This window comes from Psammomys obesus, unplaced genomic scaffold, assembly GCF_907164565.1.
Source record: "Psammomys obesus unplaced genomic scaffold, mPsaObe1.curated_primary_1811, whole genome shotgun sequence".
Lineage (NCBI taxonomy): Eukaryota > Metazoa > Chordata > Mammalia > Rodentia > Muridae > Psammomys > Psammomys obesus.
Genome location: NW_026594428.1, coordinates 18,327,742 through 18,351,476, shown reverse-complemented (window position 1 = coordinate 18,351,476; position 23,735 = coordinate 18,327,742).

The window sequence follows — 23,735 nt, the reverse complement described above, 5'->3', positions numbered from 1 at the left end:
TAGTAGGATAGCAGTTTTGTTTAATCTGCCTTTAAGGGAACAAAGATACAATCAATGTAACTTGCCGTGGATTTCCCATGTAACCAATGTTTACAACCTAAACCAGTGCATAGCTGTAATTGTATGTGTTCTTCCATACCCTGGAGCCAAGTGTATGTGTGTGTGTTATGACAATCATTTGTTGGAAACAGAAAATAGGCCTAAAGCGGTCTAACAAAAATGAATATTCACTATTACTACTTAAAGCAACATTTATATTGAGCCACACACACACACACACACACACACACACAGAGAGAGAGAGAGAGAGAGAAAGAGAGAGAGAGAGGGAGGGAGGGAGTTATCTGGGTCAGTTGGGGTCAGAGACCAGCTCTTGGAAAACTCTGTTAAGATTTTTGCAAAATAGCCTTCCTTCCTTCACCACATGATGCTCTCTGTGCTGTTCAACAAATGAGAGAGGAAAAACACACAGGGAAGTATACAAAGAGACAAGAACAGACAGACTCACAAGACAGTATTCAAGCAGGCAAAGATTAAAATTCACACAACTGACAGATGAGGATGGAGACACAGAAGAGTGAAGTAAAAAACTCAGATCTGGGGCCACTCTTCCATAATGTGGTACCAACTCATTATTCATGACTCAAGCTTATTATTGAGTGCAAAAAAAACTGCACTGGCCCAAATATCATTGCTGGTAACTTAAAATATGAATTTCATTTCACTTACACATTAACTGAGAATGACTTTTTATGTATGCACAGCATTCCTGTGGAAGAACGTGAACATCTTTGCATTTGCTCGTGTACTTTTGTGTTTTTAAGATGCTTACTGTTTTTCTTCACATAGGACTTAGCTCCTTCTTAGTAGGAGTCAGACTCTTTTCTGTACTGTTTTTCTCTGTCATAAATGTGGTCTTCAAAGCCAGCAGTGCAGGCAACATATCTGCAACCCCAGTGCATGGAGGCAGAGGCAGGAAGACCAAGCAGTTACACAGTAAGATCTTGTTTTAAAAAATATATAGATAAATGTAAATTAAACAAACAAAATAACAGAAATATGCTCTTCTATTCATAGTGCTCCTTTTTTCATTTTTAGTATTCAATGACTATTTCTTTTGAAGGGCAAATCTCAATGACTATTTTTATTTGTTAATTTTAACTGTTTCAATCTCACTAAATTCTGTTGGTGTTTTTGAATTTTCGCTGATGTTTTTTTTAATTTTCTGGACATGAAATCATTAAGTAAGAAGTTATTTATATGATTTATTTATTATATAGTTTATTAAACAATAAATATTACTAATAAATAATAAATTAAATAGTAAATATGTTATGTATTAGAAACTCATTTATACTACTAAATCAAATGTTTGGAATCTGAATCTCTGAGAAAATGTGCCTCTTAGAGAGTGGAATCAGTATATCTACTGAGCTCTCCTGGAAACGTAAAGAGAAAATTAACTCTAAGAAGAAAAGTGAAGCGAGTTTCAAGTACTTAAATTACAACACTAAGTTTGTGATGTTGAAATAACGTTGTACAAGCCCCCCTCTCTCTCTCTGTCTTCCTCTCTCTTGCCACCTCTTCTTTTTGTTATCAGTCTGTGTTTGTTATCTCTTTGTTATCTGTGCCTGTCTGTCTGACTGACTGTCTTTCTGTCTGTCTGTCTCTCCCTTCTTTATTCCCTCTCCTTCTTTTTCCTTATTTAGATTGCCAGAGTATTCAGGAATGTTCTTTTCTCATGGATCACACTAACTCTAACCCTCACAACTTACTGAAGCTCTCCTCTACTCCTTGGTTCTGTCTCCTGTTCCTTTTTTCCCCCCACAGTGTCTCCCTGTGTCACCAGGGCTGTCTTCAAATTCCTCATCCTTCTGCCTCTTAAGAATCCTAAGGCTGGGACTATGGGACCATGACTGATCTATTCTCCCCTTATTCTTATTCATTTTACATTGGTAAGAATACTGGGTATAATATACAATTAAGAATAAGATAAGAGCCAACCTGAGACTCACCCCATGGGAAAGAGCCAATCCCTGACACTCACAGACAGGAACCTAGCATAGCTGTCCTCTGAGAGGATCCACCTAGCAGCGGATGGAAACAGATGCTGAGACTCACAGCCAAACATTAGGTTAAGTGTAGGAGTCTTGTGGAAAAGTTGGGAGAAGGATAGAAGAACCTGCACGTGACCAGAGCTCCACAGGAAGACTAAGAGAGCCAACTAACCAGGGCCCAGAGGGGCTTTGTGGAGACTGAAGCACCAACCAAGCGCCATGGACTGGACCTAGGCCCCTACAAGATGTAGCCAATGGGCAGCTCAGGATTCATGTGGATCCCCAGTAAAGGGATCTGGTGAGCTGACTCGACATGGACTCTGTTGCCTGCTTTTTGATCACTTCCCTTCCTGGTGGGCCTGCCTCACTAGGCCTCAAGGGAAGAGGACAAGGTCAGTCCTGGTGCAACTTGATGAACTGGGGTTGGTGGGTAGGAGGGCTCCCCTTTTCTGAGGAATAGGGGAAGAGGAAGAAAGGGTGGGACTGGGGGAGAGGAGGAAGGGGGCTGTGAGCAGAATGTAAAGTGAATAAATAAATTTATTAATTAAAATAAGAAAAAAGGATTGAATTGAAGGCATATATTAAAAAATACATGAAGCTATTTCTTAATATACATTCTTACTTTTAGTCCTAAAAAAGTAAGAGAGAGAAAGAGAGAGAGTTAATACGTGGTATAGATTATCCTGAATATCACAGAAATTGGGGAAATGTTAACAGTCTCAGTTGGGGAAAACAGATCTTTAGCAGCAGATATAATGCCAAGAACTCATTTATGTGGCAAATAGTGAGTGCCAGGTAGCATTTGACCTGTTGTGGATAAATGATGCCTCTGCTCTTTCGGAGTTTGTGCTCTGAAAGGAAGAGAGAAGATAACAGCAAATCAGCAGAATATAGAGGATCTGGCTGAGGTAAGTCTTTTACAGGCACAAGACCAAATCTGGGAGTGCATGAGAGAGAGGGGGAGGGGAGACAGAGACAGACATACACACACACACACACACACACACACACACACACACACACACACACACAGAGTCAGAGTCAGAGAGAACCATGTGAACAATGCCGTGTGCCCTCAGCTGGCTCTAGAATTACCAGTCATCAAGGTAGAGGAATTTTAATCCAGCAACATGGCTATTCTGGTGGGATCATATCCAAGGACTTAATCTTTGTGTGATCTTGCTGGAATATAGACATGTCCTTAGTACATACCCTTAATCCTTCTGGCTGGAATATGCCTTTAAGACACACCTTTAATCCCAAACACTGACATCTAATTGAGGGGCAGACAAAGTGACAAATCAGAGAAAGATTTGGCAGAATGAGTCGGAGATAGGATACACCTAACTTTTAGGAGGACAGAAAAGAAAGGCCACTTAACAGCAATGCAAGGAGAGAGTTGAGTTTAGTTCATTGCAGTTCAGTCGAGTGCAGTTTGCAGTCAGTGCAGTCAATGCACTTCAGCATATGGAGTTCGGAGTTAGTTTTTCCAAGCAGAGCAATTCAGTGAACAGCCAAGAGAAGCCAGTTTGAATCAGTCAGCTTGGAGGGGAGTTTGAGGCAGAACAGCTGAGTTGAACCAGCCAGCTAGAGTTCAGAAAGAACTAGTAAGAGCTTATTCAGAAATAAGTCTCAGAGGTTGAAAACTTTCTAGACCTAGATTAGCAGATGGAGGCTGGAAGCTGAAGCCTTCAAGGTTCAGGTTAACAGAAGATTAGGTTGTATGGAGGTTAGAAGCTTCCAGGCCTAGGCCTAGGGATAACTATAGCAGAGAGAAATGCTCTGGGCTCAGCCCAAGCCATGTATTCTTAAACTTGGGTATGGCTCTCTTCTCATTCCCTCATCTGAGGAAATAATAGTACATTTACACACCAGTGACACAGCAGGTTGTCATGTCACAGCTCCATGAAACGCTCAGAAGAACTGTGTCTTGGTGTATTCACTAAAGAGTAGGATTTATCAGCTTGGCTTCTCTTTCTATCCATGAAGGTCACCCCATGGGGAGTTAACTCCCTTTCACTTCTGGATTATGATTCCCAGATTTTAAGTCTGCTGAATGTTGATGAGGCAGGTGCAGAATGTTGACTAGGAAAGAGAAAAGAAGGCAGTCATCAACCCAAAGAGATGTCATAGTGCACAAGAGATGAGACACATCAGACTCAGGGAGATAAGGGGTGAATCATGTGAGAACCTTTAAGGTGTTGTTTTGTTCTTTGGGCCAAGAGCTCACTCATTTTGTAATCCAGGTGCACCCTGAACTCACATTCTCAGTTCCCCAAGTACTGAGATTACAGACATGGGCCCTTATCCCCAACTTTTAAGTTCTTGGTATAGCTTTGGCTTTTACTTGCCAGGAGATATGAAGCTATTGGAGGAAGTCTTAGAGCAGGGGCCTGGCAGTTCCCAGAGTAATTAGTCTGGGTTCATGGAAATGGAATGATTTTCTGAAAGTGACTGATCTGGGACTTGAACCCAGTCCTTGTCTGAAGTCCTTGTCCTCTCTGCTGTAAGCATTTCTTCCCTAATGTATTAGGTACAGACATTTTATTCTCTATACTTATGATGTCTGCTTTTTTGGTGGTGAGTGAGGCTATGTCTGAGCTGTTTTTTTGTTTTGTTTTGTTTTTTGTTTTTACCCATCCCAAAAGTAAATATTCATTTCTGCTTTGTGTGTGTGTATGTCTGTGTAAGACCATAAATTGTACCATGGACAATAAAAGAGGTGGACAAACATCCTCTCTCCTGGGAAATTTATAGACTGCCTGTAAAGAGAAGACAGGAGTTGTATTGAAATTATTTATATTCAACGATTTTCACTTTGGGGGGATTCTTGCTTGTCTCATTTAATTACCTCAAACAAAATTGCCACTTCTCTTTCCAAGAATCTCCCCAACCGAGAAGCAGAAGCAGGCAAAAAAGTGTGGGATTTCCTTTTCGATTTTATGGATTTTGACTTCCAGCCTGACTGTTCTGTTAGCACAGTAAAAGACAACTCCCTCCACGCCCCTAAGCCTTGCAAACCCCACCTGCGACCAGAAAATCCAGCTGTGCACTTTCTATTTCTCGCCTCATTGCCAGGAATAAAGATTCAGCAATCCCAGCTTAGGTGACGGTGCCACCTGTAACACCTGCGGCAGCGGCACAGACCCGCTCAGCAGTTCTCACAGGGCAAAGCGTTAGTCAGGAAGCGGAGCAGCGCTGGAGGCCTCCCACCCACTCGCCAGCAGCTTGAGGGGCAGTGGTCATAATCTACATCCCACACCGTGATGCGGAGCTGTGGCATGACCAATGGCGAACGCTGAATCTAAAGACTGCTTTTCACCCGTGGCCACTATTTCAGTTATCCTCAGGACTCAGACCTGACACTGAGACTTCTGGCCTTTCTGCGGGAGTCTTGGAAAGCACCTCTTACAGGAAAAGGCACTCTGGGTACCAGTTTGGCACTCATGGGTTTGAGGTGGACCTTGACCATTATCTTCCCATCGGCTGTGCACTCTCCAAAGAAATGAATGGTGAGTCCCCTAGCTTTGTAAGGCACTGTGGGCTTCTTTGGGGTCTTGCTAATCTGTAACAGAAGATGACTCTGTATGGCACCTGACTCTTGGAAGTTCATTCCAATGCTGCTTGCTTTGCTTCCCCGGTCTGAGTGGACAAATGCTCACTCCAGCCACAGTATCCTACCTATAACCCGCCCAGGTAGAAATGAATTTCATCTTAGCCAGTTTGTTCCCAAGTCAGTCTTTCCCTACAGCAAGAATCCACATGGCTTTCCTCTTTTCATCCACTCATGGTCCTCCCGCCTCTGCCCCCTGAGTGCTGAAATTAAAGGTGTGCCCCTATTCCTGGCTCACTTTAATTATTATTAAATTATTATTAATACTCTGTGGTTTGGAAACTGTTATTCTTTGCTTAACAAAACAGGTTCTTACACTACTGTATGAATGAATGTTTGAGCCATTGACTCACTAATTCCTTCATTCCCAGCCACGCTTCCATTCATTACATAAATATTAAGAGCTTATACAAGGCACCCTGGGAGCCAGCACCCACCCTGCTGCTGTGCGAGGCTGGTGGTCCAGGGATGGTCATCTACTTGCCTGTTGCTTCCCTCTCTCAGTGCTGTGATATTACTACAGTGCCTTACAAGACCTATGCTTTATGTTTGTGATCAAGTCTTTATGCCTGAAAATAAGATTTAGCATTAGATGTTGTTATAATTAGAAAGTGTTTTAAAAAAAAATTCTCAATCGTTTAGTTTTATCAATGGAAACTCAGGTTGCTGGGGGTGAAAGCCTGCTAGTACAGACAGGCAGAAAAAGCACCCAGCTGATCTGTCTCCTCAGTGGACATTCCAAAAGGGATGTCCAAAGGCAATGTCTCTTGCCCCATTCCATCTCAGAAAACCCCTCAAACTGAATGTCCCTCCTTTCTACTTCCTATGTATCTTTCTATCGATCCTCCTGACTTCCTCTCACTCTTTTTTGTTGTTGTTGTTGCTATGTTTTGCCTCTTGACCTATGGTTGACTTTATTTAATCCTGTTTGAGAAGAATTATATTAGATTAAAGCTGTGTACTAGAGCTATGCTACAGCACAACTAGAAACAGGCTTTTCCAAGAAACAATACAATCTCAGGGTTCACAGTATGATCAAATATCGTGCAACAATGAAGTCTTTAGCATCTTTATGCAAAATCTTTTCCAGGAAAAGTCAACTTCCTCCTTTAAAGTACAAAAAAAAAATATAAGTGAAATTATTTTAAATTTTTGTTTCTTTACTTTCCCCCATTTTAGTTTTTTTTTTTTTTTCACTTATCTTGATAATTTCTAGTTCTGTTCACGGTTCTTGCTAATGACATGATTGCTTTCTTCTTTGGGGTTGAACAGCAGTTTAAAACAGCTATCCTTAATACTCTACATTTTGGATATTGTTACCCTTTCCTTCACGAAGTAGGTTCTCAGACTTCTGGATGTATGCTTTACTGAGCACACACACCACACATCCTTTGCTCACGAATCCCTTGGTGGCCACTTGGACCTGGCTGTTGGGAACAGCTCTGTGGAAAGCTTTCTGCGGACTTGCCGTGCATATGGTAGACACGAGGCAATGCAATGGTGATATGGTCTCTGATCTGGCAGACCTGAGCTTCCAGAGTGCTCCTCTGTTGTAGGGCAGCATGCCAGTGCAGTGCCCAGCATTCGGCAGCGTTAGCTTCCTTTCTTCCCAGGACAAGACCACAACCTAGGCAGACAGGGAGGCCCAGCACCTCTTCATCTAACTGGCTCCCCAGTGCCACAGTATTGGTTCCTTGCAACAACACTTTTGTGTTGGTCCAGTGGAAAGGACATGTGGTTGCACTCTTGGGAGCCTGGATGGAAGAAGCTGCCACAGACGTTTGTACACATTAGAGCCTAAGAAAGTGTTCCCAGTCCTTGAAGAAAACCATTACTTGGCTCACTGCAAGCTAATTGCATTTGTTCATTCGGTGTGAAAATGGATGCAGATGGGATGAGCTATGAAACACCCTACTGTTAAATTACAAAATAAAGCCACTTGTTCAGGAGACATGGCCTAGGACGAGGTTTTCACCAAGAAGTGGGAAATTGCTTGGTAAATTCCACTTTTATGCTTAAGTAACTCTTTTAATTAATTTCTACTGACCCGCTCCTCCTCCATCCTAACAGGTGTGAAGATCTAAAGAAGGCATCTCGCAGAACTTCTGAAGCTGGCATGAGAAGCTGGAAGAATCTGCTTCCTTCCCCTGAACAGAGCTTCGGGTTTTCGGAACCTGCGGCTTTGACGGCCAGCCTCTGAGGAGGACACAGCTCCGTAGTCTATCACTTCTAGCTCCTGTGACAAAAGCTTGCTTTGGGGATTAGAGGCCATGATGAGACTTATCACAAAAAAAAGGAGAATCAAGTTTTACTGGGAAACAGTACATAACATTAAGATAAAATAATTCGAGGACTCTGAATTTGAAGGACAGGAGTGAAGACTCCGGTATTATCGCTTCCATCACGAGAGCCTCCCTGTCATTGTTTTGATGGGCTGAGTCCTTAATTCTGCCAGTGTCAACTCTTCATTAGTAATTAAAGAGTTACTGTGTCGTTCAGTTACTTGTTTGCATGGGGAAGAAATCAGGCTTGATCCCAGCGTTTTCAGAGAGATGTTAAGGCCAGTCGGTGTTCTAGAACACTGCTGCTCAGTAACATCATCGTCCGCTGGAGCCTTATCCGCAGTTTAAAGAAAAATGTTTTAGTGAAGATCTGTATTGTTGTTTCATGTCCAATAGTGCAAGAGCATGAAACGGCATTTAGATGCTTAATAAAATGGGCAGTTTATTTTGCAAGTAATAGTACATCCTGCCATCATCCTGCATGAGCTGTCCCAGAAGCAGAAAGACACACATGGTATATACTCACTCATATAGACTTATAGGATAAACCTAAAATCTGTCCATCTAAAGAAACTAATCAAGAGAGAGGACTTTCATAAAAAGCTCAATCCCCATCCCGAAAGGCAAAGAAGATGGACATCAGAAGAAGAAGAAGAAAGCAGGAAACAACCTAGGAACCTGCCACAGAGGGCCTCTGAAAGGCTCTGCCCTGCAGACTATCAAAGAGGCTGAGACTTTATGACCAACTGTTGGGCAGAGTGCATGGAATCTTATGTAAGAAGTGGGAAATAGTAGGTTATGGAGAGGACAGGAACCCCACAAGGAGAGCAACAGAACTAGAAAATTTGAACACAGGGGTCTTCCCAGAGACCCATACTCCAACAAAGTACCAGGCACGGAGATAACCTAGATACCCTATGCAGATGTAATCCATGGCAATTTAGTGTCTAAGTGGATTACATAGTAATGGGAAGAGGGACTGCCTCTGACACAATCTGATAGGCCTGCTCTTGGATCACCTTCCCCTGAGGGGAGAGCAGTCTTACCAGGCCACAGAAGATGACAATGCAGCCATTCCTGATGTGATCTGATAGACTAAGATCAGAAGGAAGGAGAGGAAGACCTCCCCTATCAGTGGACTTGGGGAGGGGCATGAATGAAGAAGGGGTAAAGAGGGTGGGATTGGAGGGGAGGAGGGAGGGGCTTATGGGGGGATACAAAGTGAATAAAGTGTAAAAAAAATAATAAAAATATATATATATAAAATAGCACATCCTGCCGCTTTAAGTGATCCCAATTTAGATACGGCACTGGACTACAGTTTGCATAGAATCAAAAATATTTAGTATCATGTACAGTCTCCCCAGTGAATCAGGCAGGGCACAGATAACAAGGTCATTTAAATAATCTTTAAATATTCTGTGAGCAGCTGCAGAAGGATAACCTGTGGTATGACGTCTGGGAAGAGAGCCCTCAGCTCAGTCAACCACAGATGAATTGACTTTTCTCGAGGTCACACAACTACTTAGAGTGGAACCGAGATAAGAACCAGGTCACTCGAACCTGTCATGACCACTCCCTGAATGTCGTGAAGAACTAGGATGGGGCTTTGGTTTAGGCACCTTACAGGGTCTCTGAAGAAAGGGCAATCTGAAGTCCTGCAAATCTGGGAGATTATATGTGGCACAGGTACATGAACTGTCTATACCATTCCCAGGAGCTTACCTCCAGTTTCATGAGAAAGAAAAGTAGGTCTAAGTGTCCCTGTCAGGTGAGAGGATAAGTATATCTTCATGGCTTCCTTAAGGCCTCAGGACTTTCTCCTTGAAATATGTGCTGCAGTGGTTGTAACATGGGTAGACAGAGGCTAAGGGCCAGAAATCTGTCTAATCTATCCAGTATGCCAACTGAGGTCTCCAGACATACTGGAATGAGTCTCATCATCTGTGGCTGAAAGGAGCTATACAATACATATCACACACACACGCACACACACACACACACACACTCTCACATGCACACACACATGCACACATATACATAGGCACATCAGACAGAGAGAAAGAGATGTGTGGGGACCCTGAAATGTTAGTCATCTTGTTAACCTTGTGGACATTCAATTGTATAAAGAGAAATATGCTTTAAAAATGCTACTCAAAAATGTAAACTAAAATATAAACTAAAATGCTACTCAAAAATGTGCACACATGCAAAGTCTATTCTCTGTGTCACAATGTGGAGCGGATGGTGGCTTTGTCCTGCTAACTGGATGTGACAGGCAGGACTTGACTGATGTTTCGGAAGGAAGCTGGAGACTGTTGCCGTTTTTCTTTTCAGCATTGTAATGACTCAGCAAAGAGTGAAGACAGACTCCGCTGACGGCGCTGTGTCTACAACTCCTGCTTTTTCCTGCGTTACAGAACCCGGACACTTGCTCAGTGAGAGCCTGCTGATGCTTTATTAACTGCTGTTTTACTTAAATTGCTGAGTCTGAAGCGATGCTTCCCCTCTGCTCCCAGACTCTAAAGTGCAGAAATCATTAACTACTTATCTGGGAAGCTGCATGTGGCACTCCTCCAACTGATTAATACACAGAAGTCTCTATTTTTGCCTTATTTTAAAACATTCTGATACATAGCCATTTTTTATTTTTCCTGCCCCCACTTTGTTTTTTCTTTCTGGCATGAGTGTAAACGTTAAACATTCTATTTCTAGCAAAAGGAAGAAACTCACATTTATTTTTTGGGAGGTGTGTTCATTTATTTATGTTACTAACAGCCTGCAGCATCATAGGCCATCCTCCTTGCTTCTGTTCTCAAAATGACAAAATGACTACGAGTGGGCTTTTAGTTAAAGAAGAAGAAAAAACCACCCATATTTATTCCTAACTTTTAATCCCCCCTTTGACCTTTCCATCTTGAGCTGGGCTATGAACTTGTACCTACTGCAAAGATGCCCTTGAGATCATTGTGGCTGATCACCAAATTTAAAATGAGTGTCTATCCGTAAAAAACAGTTTTCCAAGGAGCCATCAGACTCTAGAGTCGGGGTTAAATTCCACACTCTTCTTAACTACTCATGTGTTTTGATTTACACACTTCTCAGTTAATTACAACTATTGTACTAAAAAGAAAATAAGAGAGGTGAATGAAATGAGGTTAAGGGGAAAGTCTGGCAAATTTCAGAGGGCAGTACCATGTTCCCAAAGCCTTGGAGTGTCGTGTTCTTGTGAGCCACACACTTCCTTCTTGGCCATGTGCTAGTTCAATTCTACACTCAGTGAGCTGGGAAGAGATCCCCTAACATATCTGCCATAAGAAAATCTCTAGAGAAGAACATGAATGAACAGTACATGGCCAGAGCATGGGAGACCCAGGCATGTGAAAGGCAGCGTTTGGCAGCCTAAGGCAGAACATGGAAAATCCTAGAGAGCCCAGAAAGCAGAAATTCTGGGAAAGGAAACTTTAGCTCACCTAGTTAAATCCTATGAGTATGTTTTGGGGTGTAGACCTGTGTGTATGAGATTCTGCAATTAAATAGTGAAAAATGGCAGGAACAAATTTCACTGCTGCAACCTGCATGGCTTTAGAGAGTGCCCTGACCAAAGTGATGAGGGAAGAAGAGACAGATCTGGACAGGCCACGCACACTGATTGGCTGCACCGACACTCTGTACACTCAGCGCATTTATTAAATACTTCTGAGCAAGGAGACAGGTTTATTATTTTCAGATGACAGAGCAAAAGTGCAGTGTATACCAGCCCAGCTCTGTGTAATGTATAGACACAGCTTCTCAGATAGGGGTGACCTGAAATGATGGACTTTGAAACTCAAACTCCAAAGGCAAGAAGGTACTTCATATGTCCTGGTGCCTGGAACTCTCTGCAGGTGTGCTGTCTTCTCCAGCATTTCCCTGGAGACAGATGGGGTTTGAAGAAGTGAACAACAGGGACAGCAAGAAATTGCAACCCTCTTCCACACTTCTCTTTGGGTTACACAGTTTATTGCTCTCTGCCCCTCTGAGTGCTGTTGACTGCTTAGTGAGCTTACAGTGGCATGGTGCAGATGGCCAGGTCACTGGGCTGTGAGTGAGGACTGGAAAAGTGGCTGTTCCCCCAGTGCTGACTGTTCCAGGAGCTCCCACAGTGAGGAGCTGTGGAGGCCATCTCTGGTGTACATGCTTCTAGAGTATGGGCCCTGCACACCCAAACACTTCCATTCCATGTGGCTTCAGAACTGATTGAAGCCTCAGATTTTCTTAAATGATCCCAGCCAGGTTACCCTCAGGAAAAGGCTTAGAAAGAGCTAAAAAAAAAAATCATTCTTGCACCTCCCATGGTGTACATCAAGTTTCTGCTTGTAGTCTTGGCTTCGTCAAGTTGAATGTAGACCCAAGAGTTTGCAATATAAACACAGTAGGCGACAAAAGGCTGTCTACCCATGCTCAGTTGCTGGAGTTAGATCCTAACCTGCTGTAAGAGGGGAAAAGTAAAGGTGCAGCCTAGACACAGAGATAGAAAAAGAAAAGCTAGAGCTCCTAGGGACCTGGGTAAATCTCAGGGATTTTTCTCTGTTCTCTTCATCTTCCCTGGTTTACTGAAGTTTAAAGCAAAACATGACCTTAAAGATGAGCTAGTTCATCCCACCAGTATAGTGAAGACTGAGTGCTGCCAGAGGCTGATGTCTGCTCCATAGCAGACATGGCACCAGGCCAGGTTTCTTATTTGCACAATTATTTTCCTTGTAACACATATTTCCCACAGGCCATATCTCAAAATAAAAGCCATGGATTATCTTTCCTTCCGGGTCTCTCTAAAGGAGATATGTCAGTGAATATGAGGGACTACAGGGCAAGCAATTGGGAAGCCTTGAGGACCCTCGATTCTAGACACCCTTCAGCTGTGATCTAGCTTCCTCTTTCAGAGTCCACCCAGGATCCCTTCAATAACATCTGGGATTTCTGTGGCCTTATCTGCAAATGGTAAGCTCTCAATGCTTTAACATCTGTCTAAAATGTGATTGATTTGTGGATGCTTGCCTAGTTGGAATTTTTAAGAATTATCTGATTTTACTCAAACAACTTTCTGTTGTGTTTTTCTTGACACCACCCCCTCCCATCACACTCTGCATTTTCAATTTCAGACAGAATCTATTGTTTTTGAGATTTTTGTTCCCTGAATCCCATCTCTGCTGAACGCTGGACTCTTAGGAAAAGTGGAGATTTGATTGTGGTGGTGTGATGGAGACCCACATTTCAGTTAATGCAATCTTTGTAGCATGATGGACATGCCTCTAAAGAGAATCTCAAGGTAGGTGTTTATATCACCACTGTTTTGTTACCTGATCTGAAGCCATTGGCTTCTCTATGACCAAGTCTCTTCGTCTAAGAACAAAAATAGCTCAACTGGATCTATTTAATTCACAGTGCTATGCAAATGAAGGGTAGGTGTCAAAACACATTTGCAGATCAGAAAGTGCTGGGCAAATATTGGACTTTACATATGTGCAAAAAATGCTGTTAAATCCAAAAGACTTTTAAAAAAAGTTAAAAGCACTTGAAAAAGAACTAATGAAGTTTAGGGAAAAAAAAAATCCATGCAGTTTTGAACAAAGGAAAATGGTTCTGTTTTAGCATTCTCTAGTCTGTCCTCTTCGGTTACACAGTTTATTGCTCTCTGCCCCTCTGAGTACTGTTGACTGCTGAGTGAGTTCATAGTGGCACGGGGAAGATGGCCAGGTCACTGACTGTGAGTGAGGACTGGAAAAGCTGCTCTTCTCCCTCCCAGTGCTGATTGTTTCAGGAGCTCCTGTATGCAGAGCTATGCTGGCCGCCTCTGGTGTACATGCTTCTAGAGCATGGGCTCCACCTACCAGGACACTTCCATGCCAAGTGGGAACTGCAGGATTGCAGGGCTAACCAAATCCTCACATCTGGAATGTCCCCAAAGCCCACAGGTTAAAAGCTTGGTCTACAGCATGGTGCCATTCAAAGGCAGTAGAAACCATCAGCATGAAGCAACCACCGAAGCCAGGACTGTGTGGCTTTAATGCTCAGAACTCAAGATGTTTGGAGAGAGGAAGTGAGAAACCCTCACCATTAAAGGACCAGTTCTGGCCAGGAAACCCAGGAAACAGACCAAGGAGATGGAGGGTGGATGTGGGAAGAAGACACAAGAGTGGGCTGAAGTGATGCTAAATTCTGCTGGAAGACTGAAAATCGGAGGGATAATGGTTATTTGACTTAGATGCACCATGACCACTGGTGTAGTTCATGGGTTTTGCATGTGTTAGTAAGCAGCAGACATTGTCACAGGTGGGGGAGAGGCCACAGACCTGGCTAGTGGTCATGTGACTATTTGTCACCAGAACATAGGATTCACCCGCCAGATTATAAAGGACATTTCCCTTTGGGCTTGTGGGGATATGAATTTTCTACCCCGAGTCTGTTTTTAAAAATACCATCATTGTCTTTCCAATTTTCTTTTTCCTATTTACCCCAGATGTCTTCTCACCCCTACAGTTGTGAACTTTCTGCAATGTTGTGTTTCGCCATATTATGCTATGCTGTTACTTTCTGTATCTTTTAGCTTGTGATACTAAGCTAAATCTGACTACTACCCCACTGATTCCGTCAACATTTTCTGTACTTCCTTCATCCTTGAAACTCAGCCCAGGATTCTGAATGGGAAAGAAAAGAAATGAAAGATTTCCTTTCCAGTCTTTGGTACCATGTAGCAGATATCATCTGGGTGATTTCAGAAGCTATTCTAGGGGGAAAAATCAGAGCCTGGATCCTTAGGGATGCATAGGAGAAACCGGGTTCAACCACCTAGCAGGAGCCTTTCCATAACTCCAGGAAGTGGAAATCCCATTTAAGATGAGGTCACAAATCAAATACAGAACAGGAGACATGAAAATAACTTCATCTTGCTTGATATTTGCAGGTTCTTGATGAGTGTGTATCTCAGAAAACCACAGTTTCTAGATAGTTCTTGCTTTGCTTCCTTTATTACTTTATTACTTCAGTTTTGTGGGCATATATAGCACCTTCCTTTTTTTTTTAATTCTACTTACCTCTTAGGAACACTTTCTATATATATGCAGATACTCCTTGATTTTGATGAAATTGTGTCTCAGTAAACACACCATAAGTTGAAAATATCACAAGTTGCCGATGCATTCCATTTACCCAACTGACAGAGCACTTGTAGCTAGCTGGCTGTCTCCCTTCATGAATTCAGGGCTGATGGGAAGAGACAGCGTGCTGATAGAGTCTAACACTACAGGAAAGAACATCTTATCACAGGTGTCTAGCCATGAAAAAGTTGAACCTTTATTCATAAGCCAGAAAATTACGTGTCTGTCGTGTGTGTGTGTGTGTGTGTGTGTGTGTGTGTGTGTGTGTGTTCAAGGTTATTCATGTACACATAAACACATTTATTTTACTCTTTGAGACAGGATCTCAGTATGTATCCTAAGACAGTTTCCAGTTTCCAGTCTTGCCTTGATGTCCTGTGCTGGGTTTACAAGCATCTGCCAACACACCCCTCAGAATCTCTCTCTCTCTCTTTCTTTCACTTCTGCTGAAGACTGAATATTTGTTCACATCCAGAGCTTTCCATTGGTTGATCCTCTTTTCACTTTTGTTTAATCTGTCACTTAACCTGCCCATTGACATATTAACTCCTCCAGGCATATTTTCTCTCTGGAAGCCCTATTTGTCCTGTGGGGAGAGCCTGCCTCCTCCTTCCCTGTTTTCTTGTTCTTCCATGGTGGTCACACTTGTTTATGATTTTGGTCATCTTTAGCAGGTGAACCTTGTCATTTCTCTCATGTTTTTCTAGTCCCTAAGGTCTTGACTCTGCTTCTTGCCCTGCTTTCTCTTTCTCCTCTTTTCATGATTGCCAAATTACTGTTGTGACGTTGACTCTCTGGTTTCTCATTTCTGACATGAGAACCCATTCACCTACTCAATGAGAGAGGCTGCACAGCCATCTCTGCTGGTAACCTTAATCCAGGGTGTTACTTTTTAATAATCTCATCCTCGGTTGAGAACTCACGTGTGGAGAGCTGCCTGTGCTGGGTGAAGAACCAACCCTACTGATAGGAGTGATCTTGCGGAAAGATCCATGTCCATTTGATACCTCGAATGGAACCTGCTAAGAGATGCCTAGTTGGAAGGCCCAGCTCAGCCAGGGCCAGGATGCACAGCCAACAGAAGCTGTGAGATCATCCATGAACCTGGCTTCATGCAACTCTACTTCTGGTAACACAACCATGGTTTTGTGGGGGCAAAAGATTGTTGAACACATTGACTAAGTGGTAAAGCTATAAGCTCTAGTTCTTTCCACTCTCCTAAAGTGCCAGAATTCATCCTCTCAAAACACGAGCATGTAGACCTGGCCCTCAGCCTTTGGGCCCCAGGATCTGCTCTGCCTCTTGGGAGACCACGGAACCTCTTTCTTAGTGTCTAGAAGCACCCGGACAGTCTATTCTCTTTCTCTCCCTCCTTCCCTCTCTCTTTGTGTGTTTGTACATACATGTGGCACGTTTATATGAGGTGCATGTGAACACATGCACACATACATGTTAAAGCTGGAGGTCAACTTCTCTGGTGCTGTCTACCTTGTTTTATGAGGCAAGGTCTCTCTGGCCTATAGTTTCCTTCTTGGAGTAGGCTGACTGTCCAGTGAACCCAAGAGCTTTTGTCTCCCCAGGCACTGTAAGTTCATACTACTGTGTTTGGTTCTTACATGGATTCTGGGACCGTCCTCAGACCTTCATGCTTACACAGCAGGCATTAGGCCATCTCCCCAGTCTTTCTCTTACTCTTGAACCTATTTTCTCTAAATATTTTGCACATTACCCAGGACCTCTCTGTATTTTAGGAGGAAGTGGCTGTCCCCAGAAGCTTGTTCTCTCCCTACAGCCAGAAATCAAAGTCAAGCAGAAGGCCCTGGCTGTTCCTACACAAGATAATTAAGCATCAAGAACTCTCCGTATTTCAATTCTCAATACTGAAACAGATTGATCTTTACCAGTTGTTAAAAGGGAATCTCTGGTTCATAATATAAATGGTCTCCCAGGATGAATGCCATTCGGGCATTCTGGTGGATTAATTGCTTCCTCCCTGATGACTTATGACTTGGAACAGATAAGAAAGTACGGTATCAAAAAAAACACTTGAAGTACAAAGATAAAAAATGTTAATAATTAGTAACAGCTAGAAGCAAAATTAATTCACAGTGGGCCCATAACGTCAGCTATTTAATGCAAATTAACAAATGACATTTTAATGTAAAGGACATGAACACAAATATTCTAATTTTCCAAGTTAGATCAATAACTCAATGAACAATAATGTGTTCTAAAAAGGAACTTAGATTCAGAGCAATAACTTTACTTTAGAAATAAGTGAAATGCCACAGAAGTTTATATTTGTGGCTCCAAAATTAGACTAAATTAGAATTAGGTGCCACAGCCTTGGAAGGAGGGCCTCGTAAAAAAAGTAAAATGCAGGCAATGCTGATCACAGAGTGATGAAACTGGTCACATAACACTGGATAATGAGGCAATCTCTCACTTCTCTGAAGGATTAGCAAGGGCAATTCTGAATTAAAATGGTGTCGTCTCAAAGTCTTGGCATCTTGTGTCTTAAATAAACGTTTAGAGAATGAATGATGAAAGAGCATTCCAATTTCTTGTGTTGGATTGCTTGGGATGAATAATTTTAACTTCAAGTACAAAAACACACCCCAGAGTTCAGACCAGAAGCTCATTGTGACCAAGAGTGACCTTATTTATTTTTGCTTGGTTTGTGCAAAGTGCAAAACAAAACCTCCTATATTTACCTTGCATTGCATGGTACCTTGTCACTGAAACATATACTCTCACAGTTTATGCCATTTGTTCCTTAAATTACAGTTAGTTGAAAAGTTAGGGTTTGCACAGGCTCATGCATTTTACAGCTTCAATATCCTCCTGGACTTCAGCAGTGACCTACCATGCTTAGAACACTGGTATTACCTGTTCTCCTTTCCTTTAACTCTATGTCATCATTCCCCGCGTCCTCCACTGTGTGTGTGTTTTCTCTGAAATGGCTAGTAAGCCAAATTGAGTATCCTTTATCAATTCTGTAATTTTTCTGCCTATTCTAAAGTATGTTTCTAGTCATTCACTTATTTTGGAGACAGGGTCTCCTAGGCACAAGCCATCTTTTCTCCTCAGTTTCCTGCGTAGTTGGGATGACCAGAGCCCCACCGTCTTAGGCTTTGGATTTGTTCTTCCATTGTAATGCAAGGTCAAATGTGAGCCATAAAATGCCTTCTGTATCAAGTTCTCTACCTCACCCTCCAATATAACCCTTCCACTCTCACTTCTACTAAGAAAAGATATGATACAATGCATTATTCATAGAGAAAAACGGGCAGCAAATGTGCAGTGACGGAACATGCCCATGTGTCCTCACCCTGAACAGGAAGTGCAGGGTTCACAGCCCTCCAGAAACCCCTCTACTCCTCGAAGGTTGCCACTCCCTCCAAAGGGAAACTCTTTGCTGAGTGCAGTGCTGTACTTTTGCTTTGCTTTTTTAAAATTTTTACAGTTTTATGAAATCTATGATTTAGCAATATGTCCTTAGGAGTCATTTTATTGCTATGTTCATTTATCAGAAAAATAGTCGTAGGTTTCCCCCTAGGGCTCCTGATCTAGGTTCCTGACTCCATTAACAGTACCAGGTATGGGCTCTATCCCTTGGAGTAGTCCTTAAATACAATCACAAAGTGCTTGGTTATTCCCATAACATTTGTGCCACTATTGTACCAGTGTATTTTGGAGGCAGGTCAGCTATTGTAGCTTGCAGATGTCATAGCTGCTTGAGACTGATTATTACTTTTCTCCTCTGCTAGAGTGCATAGTACCTTCTAGCACTGTGAGCACTAGTCTGTGGGGGTGACGATTTTGGTTGGGCGCCAGCTCAATTTCTCTATATGCAATTACATAAGCAAATTGTATTCATTGTCTTACCATTAAGTTCTTGAGAGTAATCATTAATAAAATGGACCTAACAGACATCTACAGAACCTTTCACCCAAACACAAAAGAATTTACCTTCTTCGCAGCACCACATGGAACCTTCTCCAAAATAGGATAAAGTCCTACTCCTAACCAAGAAGCTGTTTGCAACAGATACCTGCAGGCAGAGAAAAAACAAAACAAAACAAACAGTTTTCACCAATGGAGTGACAGTGGGCATATAAATCACACTCGAGGGCCGACCCAATTCCCAGGAGTAGCTGGCCAACACAACAAATGACTCCACATTTTTCTCTATATCACGTTCATATCACACACACACACACACACACACACACACACACACAGTGGTACTTTTGTTCCTTTGCTACCCACGGGGTAGCACTCATCGCATGTGACAGTAACTGCTTAACAGATATCTCAGTCACAATAGTACGTGACAATGAACATCTAGCACCCATGCATCTGGACTGCTGGAGGCAGTAAATCTATGACAAATAGATTTAGCAAAATTAGCATCATCTTGCAGATTCATGTTCAACACCAAAAAATGAAAACCAGTGGTTACAAGGCCAGCCTGGGCTGTACAATGAAACCATGTCTCAGAAACTAAAAGCTGGGACATAGCTCAGTGACAGAGCACAGCTTAGCATGTGGGAGGCCCAGAACTTGGAGAAAACTCAAGGTGGCAGCCTCGTGGGTTTCTGATGAATTTTTTTCTGGTTATGTACTAATAGGATCTTAGTACAGTAGGAAAAGGCTGATAAATACTAAGTAAAGACAGGTTCTATGTACTTTTAAAACTGTGTGTTTATTCAGGGCAAGATGGCAGCAATGGGAGGACTCTCATTCTGAGCAGCAGCACAGCAGGATCAGCACAGTGACGAGCAATTAGAACTTGCGGCCATAAAACACAAGAGATTGTGTTTTCCAGGTGAAAGGATACCCCACAGTGGGGGATTCAATCAGCTTTAACTAACCCAGCTAAACCGAGGAAGAGATCCCAGTTCCGATAGATGCTTGGTTGCCAGCCAAAAGCCACACGCCAGCGTGACCTGGTCACTGTCCCAGACTGAACTGTGGGCCCACAACATCACAGACTGGATTTTCCAGTCGAGAGATAACCCCACGGAGCAGGAAACGATTGGGACCAACTTTAGGTCACCCAGACATCCCCTGGAAAAGACTCGGGTTCCGCAGGCACCCTAGGAGCCAGCCCGTAGCCAGAGCTGGGGACCCAGGCACCTGCACAGAGCCCTGCCTGCCTGCGTGCCTGATTCTCCACCTCAGATAGAACTGTGGGCCCCAGGGCACTAGAGACTGAGTTTCACTGTCGGGTGCAAACCCACAGGGAGGAAAACGGCTGGTCTGATCTCAGAGCACTCAGCTGATACCACTACCTCAAAAAGGTCTCGGGAAAATTCCCCAGTTTAGGCAGACGCCCCGGCTCCAAATAGCAAGATAGGCAGAGCCACCGGTCAGCTTCTGTGCCTGTGGGTTCTACTCACCACCCCAGACAGAACGGCGATCCCCAGAGCAAAGACTGGATGTCCCTGGCAGGAGGAAACCCCACAGCGGGGGGGATCATCAGGTCTAACGCTCAGGACACCCAGCACCAAAAGACTTTCTGGATTCACGCAGACTCTAGGCTCTAGCTTTCTACTCCAGGCAGGAGCGCTGTGCTCAGCCACCATTATTGAGTTCCCCTAGGGCACTGGGACACACAGCTGCATCCTCAGACCTACAAAAGCCAGAGAGCCATTACAGCAGCCCTCAGATACTGTGCCAAGGATCAACCAGTTATCCCTAGCTAGACTGACAAAATTGTGGGAATCCCTGGTCCTTCAAGAGGGCTGCTCCCACAGCGTCCGGACCAGAGCAGTGCCCGCAGCCGACATCCCAGACAGGGACACACAGCTTCCGGTCCAGACTGAGGCACCCAGCCTTCAGACCAGAGTGGAGTCCTCAGTTACCAGCTCCAGACCAGAGCGGCACCCCCAGGCACCAACTCAACCTAGGTGCACATTCTCCAGGCCCAGTGCAGAGCACTCAGCCTCTGGCCCAGAGACTTGTTGGGCGCTCCTCTCACTTTCCCAGACAGAACTGTGTGCCCCAGGATAACAGACTGAGGTTCCCTGTTGGGAGAAAACCCCACAGCTAGGGAATCAGCAGGTTCTTCAAGAGGACAGTACCTGGAAAACTGTAACAACAGCAGCAGCTCACTAAATTTATAACGAGAAACCCATCAGTGGGGCAGCTGTCTTGAGAAATTCTATGGGTAAGAGGAGAGCCCCCCCTGCCTAACAAAGACCACAGCTACTACTCAGGTTTATACACCTGAGGTGAGCAGTGGCAATTCCTGAGAAACACTGGCCATACAGTGACCATACAAAAAAGCAGAGGAGGACTCCTTCAGGAAAAATCATCTTCCGTCCAAGAGGATTCTCCCTACCTCAGGACTCCAGGAAGCTCAGAAACTAACATCCAACACCTAAATCAGCCCAATGGGTAGAGGTCAGCGTAAAGGCTCAACCAACAAAAGACAGAGCAATATGGCATCTCCAGAACCCAGCCATCCAGAGGCGAACAGCCCTGAACAATGCAGCATAATAGAAAATCAAGAAGATGACCTTCATCAACATCTATGTTGATGAAGAGAATAATAGAGGAAACAAATAAAATAGGTAAAGGATTAGAGGAAGATAAAACCAAACAGATCATGGCTATCCGTAAAGAAATGGAGGAAGATAAAGACAAGCAGATTAAGGCCATCCGTGAAGAAATACGGGAAGATGCAGCCAAACAGCTTGTGGCCTTCAGAGAAGAAATAATTAAATCACTGAAAGAAATCAAAGAGACAGAGTTGAAGGAACTAAAAGAAAAAGAGGGAAATACAAGCAGACAGATGAAGGAAGTAAACAAAACAACTCAAGACCTGAAGATAAAACTGGAAAAATTAAAGAAAACACAAATGGAGGAAATAATGGAGAGGAAGAATTTAGGGAAGAAAACAGGAACTACAGAGGTAAGCATAACCAACAGACTACAAGAGATGGAAGAAAGAATCTCAGGTGTAGAAGATACAATGGAAGAAATCGATGTATCTATCAAAGCAAATGTTAAATCCAAAAAATTCCCGACACAGACTGTCTAAGAAATCCAAGACAATATGAAAAGACAAAACCTAAGAATAATAGGAATAGAGGAAAAAGAAGACTCCCTTCTCCAAGGCCCAGAAAATATTTTCAACAAAATCATTGAAGAAAATTTCCCCAACTTAAAGGAGAAGCCTACAAGAATACAAGGGGTTTACAGAATACCCACTAAATTAGACCAGAAAAGAAAATCCTCCCGCCACATAATAATCAAAACAGTAAGTATACAGAACAAAGAAAAAAATACTAAAAGCTGCAAGGGAAAAAGGCCAAGTAACATATAGTGGCAAACCCATTAGAATCACACCTGACTTTTCAGCAGAGACTATGAAAGCTAGAAGGGCCTGGACGGATATCATGCAGACCCTAAGAGAACACAGATGTCAACCCAGGCTACTATACCCTGCAAAACTCTCAGTCCTCATAGACGGAGAAAACAAGATATTCAATGACAAAAACAAATTTCAACAATACCTACACACAAATCCAGCATTACAGAAGACACTGGAAGAAAAAATACAACCCAAGAAAATTAGCTTCTGTCAAGAAAACACAGGAAATAATTAACCTTACTACAGTAAAACAAAAAGCAACCAAGCACACAACCTTATGACCACAGCCAACATCAAAATCAAAGGATCTAACATCCACTGGTCATTAATCTCTCTCAACATCAATGGACTCAACTCTCCATTAAAATACACAGATTAACAGAATGGATACATAAACAAAACCTAGCAATCTGTTGCATACAAGAAACACACCTAAGGCACAAAGAAAGACATTACCTGAGGGTAAAGGGTTGGAAGACGACTTTCCAAGCAAATGGACCCAAGAAACAAGCAGGAGTAGCCATTCTAATATCTGATAAAATAGACTTTCAACCAAAATTAATAAAAAGAGGTGGGGAAGGACACTTCATACTCATCAAGGGAAAATTTCACCAGGAAGACATCACAATCCTGAACATCTATGCCCCAAATACAAGAGCACCCACATTTGTAAAAGAAACATTGATAAAATTTAAACCACATATAGATCCCCACACATTAATAGTGGGAGACATCAACACCCCACTCTCAACAAAGGACAGGTCGACAAAAGAGAAATTAAACAAAGAAACAATTAACTCTGACAGAGGTCATGAATCAAATGGACCTCACAGACATTTACAGAACTTTACACCCAAACACAAAAGAATTTACCTTCTTTTCAGCACCTTATGGAACCTTCTCCAAAATAGATCATATAGTTGGTCACAAAGCAAGCCTCAACAGATACAAGAAGATTGAAATAATCCCTTGTATCTTGTCTGATCACCATGGAATAAAGCTGGACCTCAACAACAACAGAAATAGCAAAAAGCCTACACACACATGGAAACTGAATAACTTGTTACTAAATGAAAGCTGGATCAAGGAAGAAATAAAGAAAGAAATTAAAGCCTTTCTAGAACTCAATGAAAATGAAGACACAACATACCCTAACTTGTGGAACACAATGAAAGCAGTGCTAAGTGCCTTCAAGAAGAAATTCGAGACAGCTCATTCAAGCAACTTAATGGCCCACTTAAAAACCCTAGAAAAAGAAGAAGC